This window comes from Diospyros lotus, chromosome 12 (assembly GCF_014633365.1).
Source record: "Diospyros lotus cultivar Yz01 chromosome 12, ASM1463336v1, whole genome shotgun sequence".
In the NCBI taxonomy this organism is placed as follows: Eukaryota; Viridiplantae; Streptophyta; class Magnoliopsida; order Ericales; family Ebenaceae; genus Diospyros; species Diospyros lotus.
Genome location: NC_068349.1, coordinates 9,840,337 through 9,854,190, shown reverse-complemented (window position 1 = coordinate 9,854,190; position 13,854 = coordinate 9,840,337). Strand labels below are relative to the sequence as shown.

The window sequence follows — 13,854 nt, the reverse complement described above, 5'->3', positions numbered from 1 at the left end:
TTATTGACTCTAAAACCATAGACCATATGACTCCTTCCTCCCGGTCTTTTCTTTCATACTCACCCTATTCTAGCAATATATATAGGAGAAAGAAATCAGTTAACACTAACCTTTGATATGCTATATCTGGCCATGTTTGAGAGAGGTAAATTAGCCTGACGACTAACCTTTGATATGCCTCTTTTTCTGTGTCTCTATCTCCCTTAGCTTCACTAAGTTTGTGATTGGCGTCAATTGGAATGCTAAATGGTTTGCAAACCTATTTTCCCTATGTCTCGTAAAAGATCAAGAACATACTTGTGTTGGGATATAAATATCCCTAGTCCGAACCGTGCCACTTCAATACCTAGGAAATACTTCAAATTTCTTAATTCCTTAATCTCAAACTCTTTAGCCAAACATCTGCCCAAGTTTTGCCTCTCCTTTTCATAATTTCTTATCACTATAATGTCATCAACATAAACAATAAGAGCTGTGACAAGACCTGAACCTGAGTGTTTTATGAATAAAGTGTAGTCCCCTTGGCTCGGTTTGTAACCCACGACCTGCGTTACTTTGAAAAATCTCCCAAACCAAGCTCTAGGTGTCTATTTTAGGCCATATAGTGTCTTCTTGAGTCTACAAACCTTAGTCCCAAGTTTATTTTTGTTGAATACTAGGGGTATGTCCATATAAATTCCCTCCTCAAGGTCTCCGTGCTAGAAAGCATTCTTCACATCAAACTGTAACAAAAGCCAATCAAAATAAACTGCTAGGGATAAGAGAATTCTCACCGTGCTCATTTTGGCTATCGGGGCAAAAGTTTCTTGGTAATGGGAATAGGAGAGATCAAAATCAGCCCTTCCCTGACCCTAAAAAATGTCCTTCATGTGCCTAAACTGTTCACCAACTTAATCTCTATATCCAAGCTATCTTATAACACTAATTGCAAAGTGTTTTTTCTTCCTTCTTCTTGTTGGTTTTAGGACAAGGACTTGGGACTGATGATTGGACATGCTAAGGAACGAGATAGCCTGTACTATCTAGAGAAATTTGAGAAATTATTTATTGGCAGGTGGAAGCAACCCTTAACATGTCTTTCAGAATCATATAACCCCCCCAAGGACACTATTTGGTTGCATCGTTACAGGTTGGGACATTGATTCATAGATATCAAGGGTCATCAACCATTCCAAATGTTTCTAGGGCACGTTGATTTGTTTCGTTCATTGATAATTGCACAAGGGTTACATGAGTCTTTTTTCTTAAATCTAAATCTGACGTGAGCAATATTCTTCCCAATTTCTTTTCTATGATCCACAATCAATTTGGGGCACAAATCAAACGATTTTGGTTAGACAATGCAATGGATTATTTCAACTAAACCCTTTCCCACTATTTTCTTCATCGGGGAGTTATTCATGAATCCTCATGTGTTTCTGCCACTCAATAGAATGGGATTGTAGAATGAAAAAACAAGCATCTCCTAGATACTACTAGGCCATTGTTGTTTCACAAAAATGTGCCTAAAAATTTTGGGGAGTAGCTGTCCTCACAGCCACTCATGTCATAAACCGATTACCCTCTCGAGTGTTATATTTTCAAACTCCTATGGTAGTCTTATCCCTCTTCTATCTTGCTCTTCCCACTGCAAATCAGCTTAGTCCTAAAGTATTCGAGTGTGTTTCATTTGTTCATGTTCACAACCCTCATCAAGGGAAGTTGGATCCTAGAGCTCTTAAGTGTGTTTTTGTGGGCTATTCTTCTACACAAAAAGGGTACAAATGCTATCATCATTCGAGTAAAAAATTTTTGGTTTCTGCGGATGTTACCTTTGTTGAAACTGAACCCTATTTTAGTCACCATTCTCTTCAGAGGGAGACCTCAAGTGTGGAAGATAAGGATGGGTTGCTCCTTCCTAACTTTCTGTCGCTAGCCCCAGTTCCTAAACCTCTACTTGAACAACTTGCATTTGACTCAGCCTCACAAGCTCATGAACCTAAATCCTCCCTCCAACCTGTCGGGGAAGAGACCACCACTGACAAACAGTTTTTCCAAATTTACTCCAGAAGAAATAATCTAGAACCTGAACCAAGACTACGCCTATCATCAGTTCCAATGTCTGGAAATGAGGTAACATCTATTGACTCACCTTCTAATGTTGATTCCATGGCTGATATTGACCTTCCCATAGCACTAAGAAAGGAATTAGAGAGTGCACAAAACATCCCTTATATCCACTCTCACTTTGTATCCTTTAAAAGATGCTCTTCATCTGATAGAAGCTTTCTTACAAACATGCACACAACATCCATTCCTACCACATTATCAGAGGCTTTAAATTGTGAAAATTGGAGGAATGCCAAGAATGTTGAAATGCAGGCTCTTAAGAGGAATAATACATGGGAGATTGTGGATTTACCAAAAGGGAAGAAACTTATTGGGTGTAAATGGGTCTTAGCAATCAAGTATAAAGCAGATGAGATACTTGAAAGATACAAGGCTAGGTTGGTAGCTAAGGGTTTTACCAAAACATATGGAATAGACTATCGAGAAACTTTTGCCTCGGTAGCCAAAATGAACATGGTGAGAATTCTCTTATCCCTAGTAGTTAATCTCTTATCCCTAGTAGTTAATTTTGATTGGCTTTTGTTACAGTTTGATGTGAAGAATGCTTTCTAGCATGAAAACCTTGAGGAAAAAATTTATATGGACATACCCCTAGGATTCAACAAAAACAGACTTGGGACTAAGGTTTGTAGACTCAAGAAGACACTATACGGCCTAAAATAGTCACCTAGAGCTTGGTTTGGGAGATTTTCCAAAGTAATGCAAGCTATGGGTTACAAACCGAGTTAAGGGGACCACACTCTATTCATAAAACACTCAGGTTCAGATCTTGTCACAGCTCTTATTGTTTATGTTGATGACATTATAGTGACAGAAAATGATGAAAAGGAGAGGCAGAACTTGGGCAGATGTTTGGTTAAAGAGTTTGAGATTAAGGAATTAAGAAATTTGAAGTATTTCCTAGGTATTGAAGTGGCACGGTCCAGACAAGGAATATTTATATCCCAACACAAGTATATCCCTGATCTTTTACGAGACATAGGGAAAATGGCTTGCAAACCATCTAGCATTCCAATTGACCCTAATCACAAACTTGGTGAAGCTAAGGGAGATAGAGACACAGACAAAGAAGCATATCAAAGGTTAGTCAACAGGCTAATTTACCTCTCTCAAACATGGCTAGATATAGCCTATGCTGTGAGTATACTGAGTCAATTCATGCATGAACCTAAGGAACTTCACGTGCAAGCAATCTACAGAATTTTACATTACCTCAAGGGTACTCTAGGAAAGGGAAATCTGGTAAAAAAGGGGGACAAACTCACTTTAGAGGCCTACACTGATGTAGATTATGCAAGCTCAGTGATTGATAGAAGATCTACCTTGGGATATTGTACTTTCTTGGGTGGAAACTTGGTTACTTGGAGAAGTAAGAAACAATCTGTCGTGGCCAGATCAAGTGCAGAATCAGAATTCCAGGCAATGGCACAGGGGATATGTGAACTATTATGGTCAAAGATTATTTTGGAAGATCTAAGACTCAAGTGGGAAGGTCTTATGAAGCTCTATTGTGACAATAAGTCGACCATCAGCATTGCACACAATCTTATGCAACATGACCGGACAAAACACATTGAGGTGGATCGACATTTTATTAAAGAAAAATTGGATAGTGGTCTTATATGCACACCTTATATACCAAGCGAATCACAACTATCAGATGTTCTAACTAAGGGACTCAATAGTCAGGTCTTTTACAAGCTTACAACCAAGCTGGGAATGGACAATGTTTATTCACCAGCTTGAGAGGGAGTGTCGTGAATCAAGGCTGTGATTATGTGTGTGATTGGTTAAATATTTTGTAGATTTAAATGTTGTAACAATCCCACAATCTATGGGATTGATTACCAATCCCAATCAATCCCTCAATCTATGAGATTGATTATAATCAATCTTATCCCACAATCTATGGGATTGATTATAATTAATCTTAATTGTTGGGATTGATTGATTGATGTAAATTAGTAATATATTATAATAAAGTGGAAGTGGAAAATATACTAAGTTTTCAGTTTTCTTGTACAATTATCGACCATGATAAGATTGGTGTTGGAATAAATGTAATTAGCTTGTAATTAGACTTTAATTTTAGCCTTAGTTATTGTATAGCCTTACTATAAATTTCAATAGGAGGCGGCTAGACCTCACACAATTCTCTTCTCCTAAAAAGGGTTCTCTCTCTATCTCTTGTTCAACAATTGATATTAGGTAGTTGAAGGCTCATATGCGCTCTCATTTTTAGACCAAGGATTTGGGTAGGTTGAAGTTATTTCCTTGGCATTGAGGTAGCTTAAACCATGCATGGTGTGTATTTCTCAATAGAAGTATGCCTTGGATATATTGGAGACTAGTATGCTTCATTCTTGAGCTATAGATATTCCTATAGATCCTACTGTTAAGCTTATACCAGAACAGGGAGAGCCATTGGGTGATATAGGAGCCTGGTTGGGAAGCTTAATTACCTCATCATTACATGACCAGCCATATTTTTTGCTATAAGTGTAGTGAGTCAGTTCTTGGACACCCTTTGTAATAGCCACTAGCATGCCTTAGTGTGTATCTTGAGGTACATTAAGAGTGCTCCTAGTAAGGGTTTATTGTTTGAGGACAAGGAACATTAGCAGATTGTTGGATACATTGATTGGTTCAGTTATCCCACAAATAGACACTCTACCCCGGGCTATTGCATCCTAGTTGGAGGTAATTTGGTGTTTTGAACAAGTAAGAAGCAGAATTTTGTTGCTAGATCTAGTGCTGAAGTGGAATATCAGGCCATGCCTTTAGCTGCTTGTGAGCTGATTTGGCTTCTGTAACTCAAAGAATTGAGATTTGGCAACTCGAGGCCTATGCAACTTATTTGTGATAATTAGGCAAGATTAGGTATATTGCCTCTAAATCTTGTTTTTCATGAACGAACTAAACATAGAGAAATCGATTGTCATTTTGTGAGATAGAAGATGGTCTTTGGACAAATTAGCACCTCATTTGTTGGCTCTCATGACCAGCTAGTCGATCTTCTTACAAAGGCATTACGGAATATACAGCTTGACTACATTTGTATTGAGCTAGGCACATATGATATATATGTGCCTACTGTCGGATATCATATAGCAGATTTACGGGAGTTATCTTGGAAAGTTGAAGGGCTGTCAATCAAGCTGTTCTTGAATTATTTCCTAATGTATAAATAGAAGATTAGGTGTACAGATTTGGTAGGTTATGCAAATCACTTAGAGATTATCTCCATTAAAGGAAATTTCTAAATAAGAGTTTCCTATTATAGATTAGCTAGTTTTCTGTATATACATAGATCTAGACAGAATGAATAAACATACATGCAGTTTTCTTTCCAATTCATGACATGGTATTAGAACCTTAGGAAACTTATAGGCAACTTTTTTTTTTCCGCCTTCATTGTCGTTATCCTCTTAGCCTCCAGCCTTTATTGCTGTTAGCTTTTTGGCTTCATTGTCTTTGCTGTTCGACTAGCCTTCATTGCCCTTGAAGCCATCAATTTTCCTAAGTATTTTAGCAGCTAGGAAGGATGTCAACCATTGTTGCCTCTGCTGAAGTCGTCTCTCATATTGCCAGAGAAGTATCAGCAAATCTAGTATTCGAGGAAATGCAGCAAATTGGTGCTGCATACCGGCTCAATGGGAAGAACTATCTAAAATAGTCACAGCTGATTAACACCATTTTAAAGAGAAAAGGCAAGCTCAACCACATCATCGGAACTGGACCAAAGGAAGGAGATCCCAATTTTGTCTCATGGGATGAGCATGATTCGATGATTATGGCTTGGCTCTGGAATTCTAAGTCACCAGAGATCAGTGGCACGTGCATGTTCCTACCAATTGCAAGGGAGGTCTAGGAGTCAATTCAACAAACTTATTCCAAAGTCAAGGACGCAACCCAAATCTATGAGTTGCAGATAAAAACTATGTTAACAAAACAAGGAGATAAAACTGTCACAGATTATGTGAACTTGCTGAAGGGGCAGTGGAAGGAAATGGATCAATATCAAGTAATAAAGATGGAGGGCAGTAAAGATGCTGTGTTGTTGAAGGCATTCGTTGAGAAGGACCATACATAAGATTTGCTAGCAGGACTGAATGCAAAATTTGATCTTGTGAGAATCTAGATCTTAGGTAAGGATGATTTACCCACTCTTAATGAAGTAGTTTCAATTATTTTGGCAAAAGAAAGAAGAAGAGGAGTGATGTTGGAGATGAAATCACTAGAAGCCCCGGGTTGACAAAAACTACAGCCCATGGTCCCAAAGAAAATTGAAAGGCTAAATCCAGGACAGCATGTGGTGAAGATAAGGACTCTCTATGGTGCACCTATTGTAACAAACTGAGGCACACCCTGGGAGAAGTGCTGGAAACTGAATGGGAAACCTCCTAGCAAAGAGTGGGGAACCAAAGGAGGACAGAATAAGTAGCACAAAGGGCAGGCATACTAGGTGACTACACAACAAGGAGAGGAGAAAGGCCCCTAATCAACAGATCTCAATAAAAAGGAGGTTGAGAAGTTGAGGAATTTTTTGGCAACTCTTGAGAAACCATCAAGTACCTGTTCATTGGTACATTCAGGTAGGTTTTCAATCTCTCATGGTTTAACTACCTCAGAAAAGTCATTTAGAAATTCATGGATTATTGATTTGGGAGCCACAGATCATATTACTTGTGCCTCTCATAATTTTAGCACTCATACTCCTTGTCCTAGTAATAGAAAAATAGCCACTGCAGATGGTTTACCAACCACAGTAGCTGGAATAGGAGATATAAGAATCAGTCCAAAATTCACCCTTAAAAGTGTTCATGTTCCTAAACTGTCCAGAAACTTGGTATCTATCACCAAGATTTCTCAAGACCTAAATTGCAAAGTTACATTTTTCCCCAACTCATTGTTTATTTTAGGACCAGGGTTTGGGAATGATGATTGGATGTGCAGCGGAAAGGGACACCAGACATCAGCAAGTAGAATCATTCCCTAACTCTCCTATTCGAACACATCAATCCACTGCTAAAGACTTGATCTGGCTTCACCGTTGTAGACTGGGTCATACCTCCATTAAAACTCTTGCAGTTATTTTTCCTTTCTTGTTCAAAGGATTAGAAAATAAACCTTTTGTTTGTGAGGTATGTGAGTTAGCCAAACACAAACATTCAACCTTCCTTATTACCAATAAAAGGAGTTTAGTTCCTTTTGAGTTGATTCATAGTGACATATGGGGTCTATCTCCAATTCCTAGTATTTTTGGAGCTTGCTGGTTTGTGACATTCATCGATGATTGTACTCAAGTTATTTGGATTTTTTTGCTCAAATCCAAAAGTGAAGTTAGTAATATACTGCCAAACTTTCTTTCCACGGTAAAAAACCAATTTGGCATCCAAGTTAAACGGTTTTGTTCAGATAATGCCAGGTATTACTTTAATCAAACTTTGTTGGCTTATTTCTAGGGGGAAGAAATTATTCATGAGTCTTCTTGTGTCTATGCTCGTCAACAAAATGGAATAGTTGAAAGGAAAACTCTCCACAACTTGGACATTACTATTCCAAAGAAATGTGCCAAAACATTATTGGGGAAAAGCAGTTCTCACAGCCACTCGCATTATTAATCGACTTTCTACTCAAGTATTCAATCTCCAAAGCCCTATGGGAGTATTGTCACACTTTTACACACATCTTAACATCACTAACCATCTTGCTCTTAGAATATTTGGGTGTCTCTCCCACGTTCATATTCATGGTCAAAACTGTCAAAATGATAGAAAATCCAATCACATTTTCAATGAAAGGTTACAAGAAATATATATACAACCTATTTGCCCATATAGGTAGTTTCCTAATCTAGATTAGGAAATATTTACATTCTAGGATATGTTAAGAGTAACTCATATCACTCCACCTATTTTCTCAACTCAACTAGCTCACTATCAAACCCAAGAACACACCGATAGCAGAAACGCACAAAGATATAACACAAACAGACACACACAACAAGAAACAAGCAAAGATTTATCCTAGTTCTGTCTTGAAAACAAGACTTACATCCAGACTGCTAGGCACCAATCTAATCCACTATCTTGAAACATCCAAGGGATGATTACAACGAGAACTGAATCCCCTCCCACCCATATACACTGAAAGCTATAAGGATCCTAGAGAATACAAGTTATAAACCAGCCACTCTCTAACTCTCGCACTCAATCCCGAAATCAAGACAGAAAACCTGAAGCTATGCTTCACAACTATAGGTGCACTAAAACCCTCTGCTACATCTCCTATCCCATGACCCCTATTTATAAGATATAGGGGCGAGGATTACAAGATTATAACTAACTGTCCAACTAACCGAAACTAATTAATTTTGGCCAACTGCCCCTTCTAGAAACAAACCTTCTAAAAGAGGTATTTAATTCTAATGCTAAATAGAAAAGAATTATGCAGCAATACAATAATACATGTTTACATTTAATCTAATCTAATACAAATGACACAACAAATTCTCCACCCATTTGTACTTCGATTAGACTTCATCTTCAACCTTGAAATGACCTCCGCTTCCCAGCATCATCACTTCCTTCCTGGATCTCTCTGAAGGATCCTCATGCAGTGCTTCAGCTTTGCGACAGGTACTGGTTTTGTAAACATATCCGCCGCATTGTCTTCGCCTGCAATCTTGGTTAGAAAAACAATTTTATCTTCAACAATTTGCCTTATGAAATGATGTCTTACATCTATATGCTTAGTCTTTTCATGATGGGCTTGATTTTTGGACAAATGTATGGCACTTTGACTATCATCAAAGTTGCCTTGACATCTACCCCTAGGAGCTCACTAACTAGACCCTTAAGCCACATAACTTCTTTTATAGCATCAAATACAGCTATATATTCAGCCTCGGTGGTGGACAATGCTACCACATGTTGCAAGCCTGACTTCCAACTAATTGTAGAATTCCACAGCTGAAAGACATAGCCGGTTGTGGATCTTCTCTTGTTTAGGTCGGTAGCATAGTTGGCATTCGAGAATCCTAGGATGCTAGCTTCCTCTCCTAACTTAGCTCCACCATAGGTTAAAGCATTTTTTATAGATCCTTTAATATATCTAAATAACCATTTCACTGCCATCCAGTGAGATTTCCCTAGATTTGCCATAAATCTGCTGATGACACTCATTCCATGCGCCAAATCAGGCCAAGTACACACCATGCTATACATGATGCTGCCTACTGCACTCGAGTAAGGAATATGATCCATTTCCCTCTTCTCTTCCTCAATTTTAGGAGACTGGTCTGAGAATAACTTGAAATGAGCAGCAAAAGGCAGACTGACTGCCTTTGCTTCAGCCATACCGAATCTAACTAGAAGCTTTGTTAAGTAGGATTTCTGAGAAAGATATATCTTCCTATGGAGCTTATCTCTTAAAATTTCCATTCCTAGAATTTTTCTAGCTTCCCTTAGCTCTTTCATTTCAAATTCAACCCTCAATTTATCCTTGAGAAGCTGGATTTCTTGAGAGGATTGACTTGCTATAAGCATGTCATCTACATAGAGCAGTAAATATATAGAAATACTAGAAGAGATGTGCTTGAAATTGATGCAACAATCATAGGAACTCCTAAAATACCCTTGGCTCATAACCGAATCAAATTTTCAGTACCGTTGCCTTAGGGGACTGCTTAAGACCATACAAGGACTTTCTAAGCAAGCATACTTTCTCCACCTCTCCCTTAGCTTCAAAACCTTTTAGTTGATCCATCAAAATCCTTTCCTTTAAGTCCCCATGGAGGAAGGCTGTTGTAACATCCATTTGCTCAAGATATAAGTTCAGTTGAGTAGTGATGGCTAGGAGAATTCTTATGGAAGTGTGCCTAACAACTGGAGAGAACACTTCATTAAAATCAACTCCATGAACTTGAGTGAAGCCCCTAGCCACGAGTCTAGCCTTAAACCTAGGCTTAGATTGATCTCCTGCTCCCTCTTTAATCTTATACAACCATTTGCAGCCTACCACACGTTGTCCTCTTGGTTTTTCAACCAATTTCCAGGTGTGATTTTTATTTAGAGATAAAATTTCAGATCTCATGGCTTCCAGCCATTTTTCGTACATCTTTTGAGGCCATTGCCTCTTCATAAGTAAGAGGTTCTTCTCCTATGGATTTTGCTGCACTATTAAAGGCATAAGCTACCAGGTCTAAGAAGCCATATCTTTGGGGAGGTCTACGGGATCTAGGTTGCCTATCTCGAGCCACATTATATCTATCAGGATTAGGTGGTTCTCTAAGGCTTGAGTCTGCATCACTGTCACCTTCTTCTTCTTCCACTTGGGAGGATCCTTGGTCTTGGTTGGTTACTTAAAGGTTCAGGATCAAACTGTTCGAAATCTGAGATATCTTGAGTCAGATTTGGGTTTTCACTTGGGATCTCCACCTGAACTGATTTTCCAAGTTCTTTCTGATTTGGCTGAGGTTCATTGCTTCCTAATTTTATGGTAGAGTCTTCATCAAATGTTACATCTCTTGTAACTATGGTCCTAGGTCCATCTAATTCTAAGTTCCATAGTTTGAAACCTTTAACACCTGATGGGTAACCAATAAAGAGGCATTTCTTAGCCCTAGATTCTAATTTACCTTGCTTTAGATGAGCATATGCTAGGCAACCGAATACTCTAAGATGGGCTAAGCTTGGTTTATGGCCGGTCCACTTTTCATAAGGGGTTTGGAGGCTGATAGCTTTTGAGGGGGTTCTATTTAGGACATGGGAAGCAACAACAACTGCTTCCACCCCAAAAAGACTTGGGTAATTGAGCGTGAAACAGCATGCACCTTACCCTTTCCAAAAGAGTCCTATTCATCCCCTCAGCAACCCCATTTTGCTTGGGATTTCTGGGAGCTGTAAGATGTCTAATTATGCCACCATCTTTACACATTTGATCAAACTCTTTATTACAAAATTCCAACCCATTATCGGTTCTAATTACTTAAACTGACCTGCCCTTTTGGTTTTCTACCATACTCTTCCATGATTTAAATGTGTCAAAAGTGTTATCTTTTGATTTTAGAACATATACCCACAACGTTCTTGAAAAATCATCTATAATAGATAGGAAGTATCTAGAACCTCCATGGGTTTCTGTTTGGGCTAAACCCCATAAATCAGAATGTATGTAATCTAGGGGTGCTTTAGAAGAATGGATTGCTGATTTGCTGAATTTTACTTTGGTTGCCTTACCTAAAATGCAGGATTCACATTTAGTTAATTCTAGAGACAGTCCCATATCTAAAATACCTTGGCTAGCAAGTTCCTTGAGCCCTTGCTCACTTATGTGTGACATTCTTAGATGCCACAGACTTGCTTTAGATCTAGAATTACTACTGGCTGTTGAAACTTCACCACATAGAGTGGTGGCCTGCAATAGGTAAATTCCATTCTTTAAAACAACCTTCATATAAATTAATGACCCCTTTGAAATCTGAAATGATCCACCATCACCTTTGAACCTAAAACTATTTTTGTCTAGCTCTCCAAGAGAAACCAAGTTTCTCTTCAAATCAGGGACATACCTCACCGAAGTGAGGGTTCTTATGGAGCCATCATGAAGTTTTAACCTAATATCTCCTACCCCTTGAACCTTACATTCATGGTCATTGCCAAGCAAGACCTTTCCACCATTAATTTTCCTGAAGTTTTGCAACCACAGCTTTCTTGGGGTCATGTGGAAAGAACAACCAGAGTCTAGAACCCACTCTAGGCTGTCTGAATGTTCACTAACGATTAGGGCTTCTGAACTATCATAACCGGAGTCACAACAGTTGGCTCCACCATCTCCTGATTTTTCTTTATCCGCTAAGTCTTTCTTTCTCTTTGGGCATAGCCGTTTAATGTGGCCTTCTTGCTGGCAGTAGTAACATTTTATTGGGCCTTTCCCATTTCTAGACTTAGACCTCGATTTATCCCTTTTTTTTATGATCTTTCTTAGTGCTTCTTGACCTGACTGTTAAAGCATCCCTAGAAGAGGTTTTCTCATTCATTTTGAACCTAAGTTCTTTTGAATTTAAGGCACCTATGACATCTTCTAATGAGAGCTTATCTCTACCATGTTGAAGGATGTCTACAAAATTTTCATAGGACTTAGGTAAAGAGTATAACAGAACTAGGGCCTTATCTTCCTCTTCATACTTCACTCCTATATTCTCTAAGTCTAGGCACAGCTTATTAAAATCATCTATATGGTCATGCAATTTCTGGGATTCTTGCATTTTGAAATTAAAAAACCAAATTAAAAAACCTGGCCTTTAAGAAGAGACGGCTGGACAACGATCTTTGAAGGTAGAGGTCTTCAAGTTTCTTCCAAATTTCCGCTGTAGTCTTCCACTTAGAAACTTCTCGAAGAACTTTATCGCCCAGGCTTAGGATTAGAATGTTGTAAGCCTTTTTATTGATTTCCTTCTTGGCCGTTTCTTGTTCCTCAGTTAGCACCGGTACTTCTTTCCCAGTGGTCGTGTCTGTTGTCTTGGCTTCTTGCTCCAGGGCTCCTTCGAGTCCTTAACTACAGAGAAGCGCCTCCATCTTTATCCTCCATAGACTAAAGTCATTTGATCCATCGAATTTTTCGATGTCAAATTTGGAGGTAGATGGCGCCATATCAATTTCTTGAAGAAAGTGAGATTTCTTGAGTTTCTTGAAAATCTTGATCACCAAAGAAGACTTCTTGGCTTTGATACCAAGTTGTTAGAGTAACTCACAACACTCCACCTATTTTCTCAACTCAACTAGCTCACTATCGAACCCAAGAACACACCGATAGCAGAAACGCACAAAGATATAACACAAACAGACACACATAGCAAGAAACAAGCAAAGATTTATCCTGGTTCGGTCTTGAAAACAAGACCTACATCCAGACTGCTAGGCACCAATTTAATCCACTATCTTGAAACATCCAAGGGATGATTACAATGAGAACTGAATCCCCTCCCACCCATATACACTGAAAGCTATAAGGATCCTAGAGAATACAAGCTATAAACCAGCCACTCTCTAACTCCTGCACTCAATCTCAAAATCAAGACACAATCTCAAAATCAAGACAGAAAACCTGAAGCTATACTTCACAACTATAGGCGCACTAAAACCCTTTGCTACATCTCCTATCCCATGACCCTTATTTATAAGATATAAGGGCGAGGATTACAAGATTATAACTAACTGTCCAACTGACCGAAACTAATTAATTTTGGCCAGCTGCCCCTTCTAGAAACAAACCTTCTAGAAGAGGTATTTAATTCTAACGCTAAACAGAAAACAATTATGCAGCAATATAATAATACATGTTTACATTTAATCTAATCTAATACAAATGACACAACAGGATACAATTAAAAATACAATCAAGATACAATCTCCTAGGAAGAAATATAGAAAGATAAATCAACTGAATTCAATCCATATTAATCCCTGAATATGGATAGTAATCTCTCGGTATTTCTAACACTCCCCTTCAATCAAGCCGTTTTTGAATTATTTCCTAATGTATAAATAGAAGATTAGGTGTTTGGTATGTTTTGTAAATCACTTAGAGATTATCTCCGTTAGAGAAAATTTCTAATTAAGAGTTTCCTATTGTAGATTGGCTAGTTTTCTGTATATATATAGATCTGGACAGAATGAATAAAACATACATTCAATTCTCTTCCCAATTCATGACACCTACTTGAGGGGGAGTGTTAGAAGG

At 38.4% G+C, this 13,854-nt stretch overlaps 1 protein-coding gene across 3 annotated transcripts in view; it reads right to left on the bottom strand.

The window, feature by feature from the left end:
* LOC127814276 (uncharacterized) overlaps nt 1–13,854 on the bottom strand; it is a 174,586-nt gene that overhangs the window by 18,523 nt on the left and 142,209 nt on the right. The window lies entirely within an intron of this gene.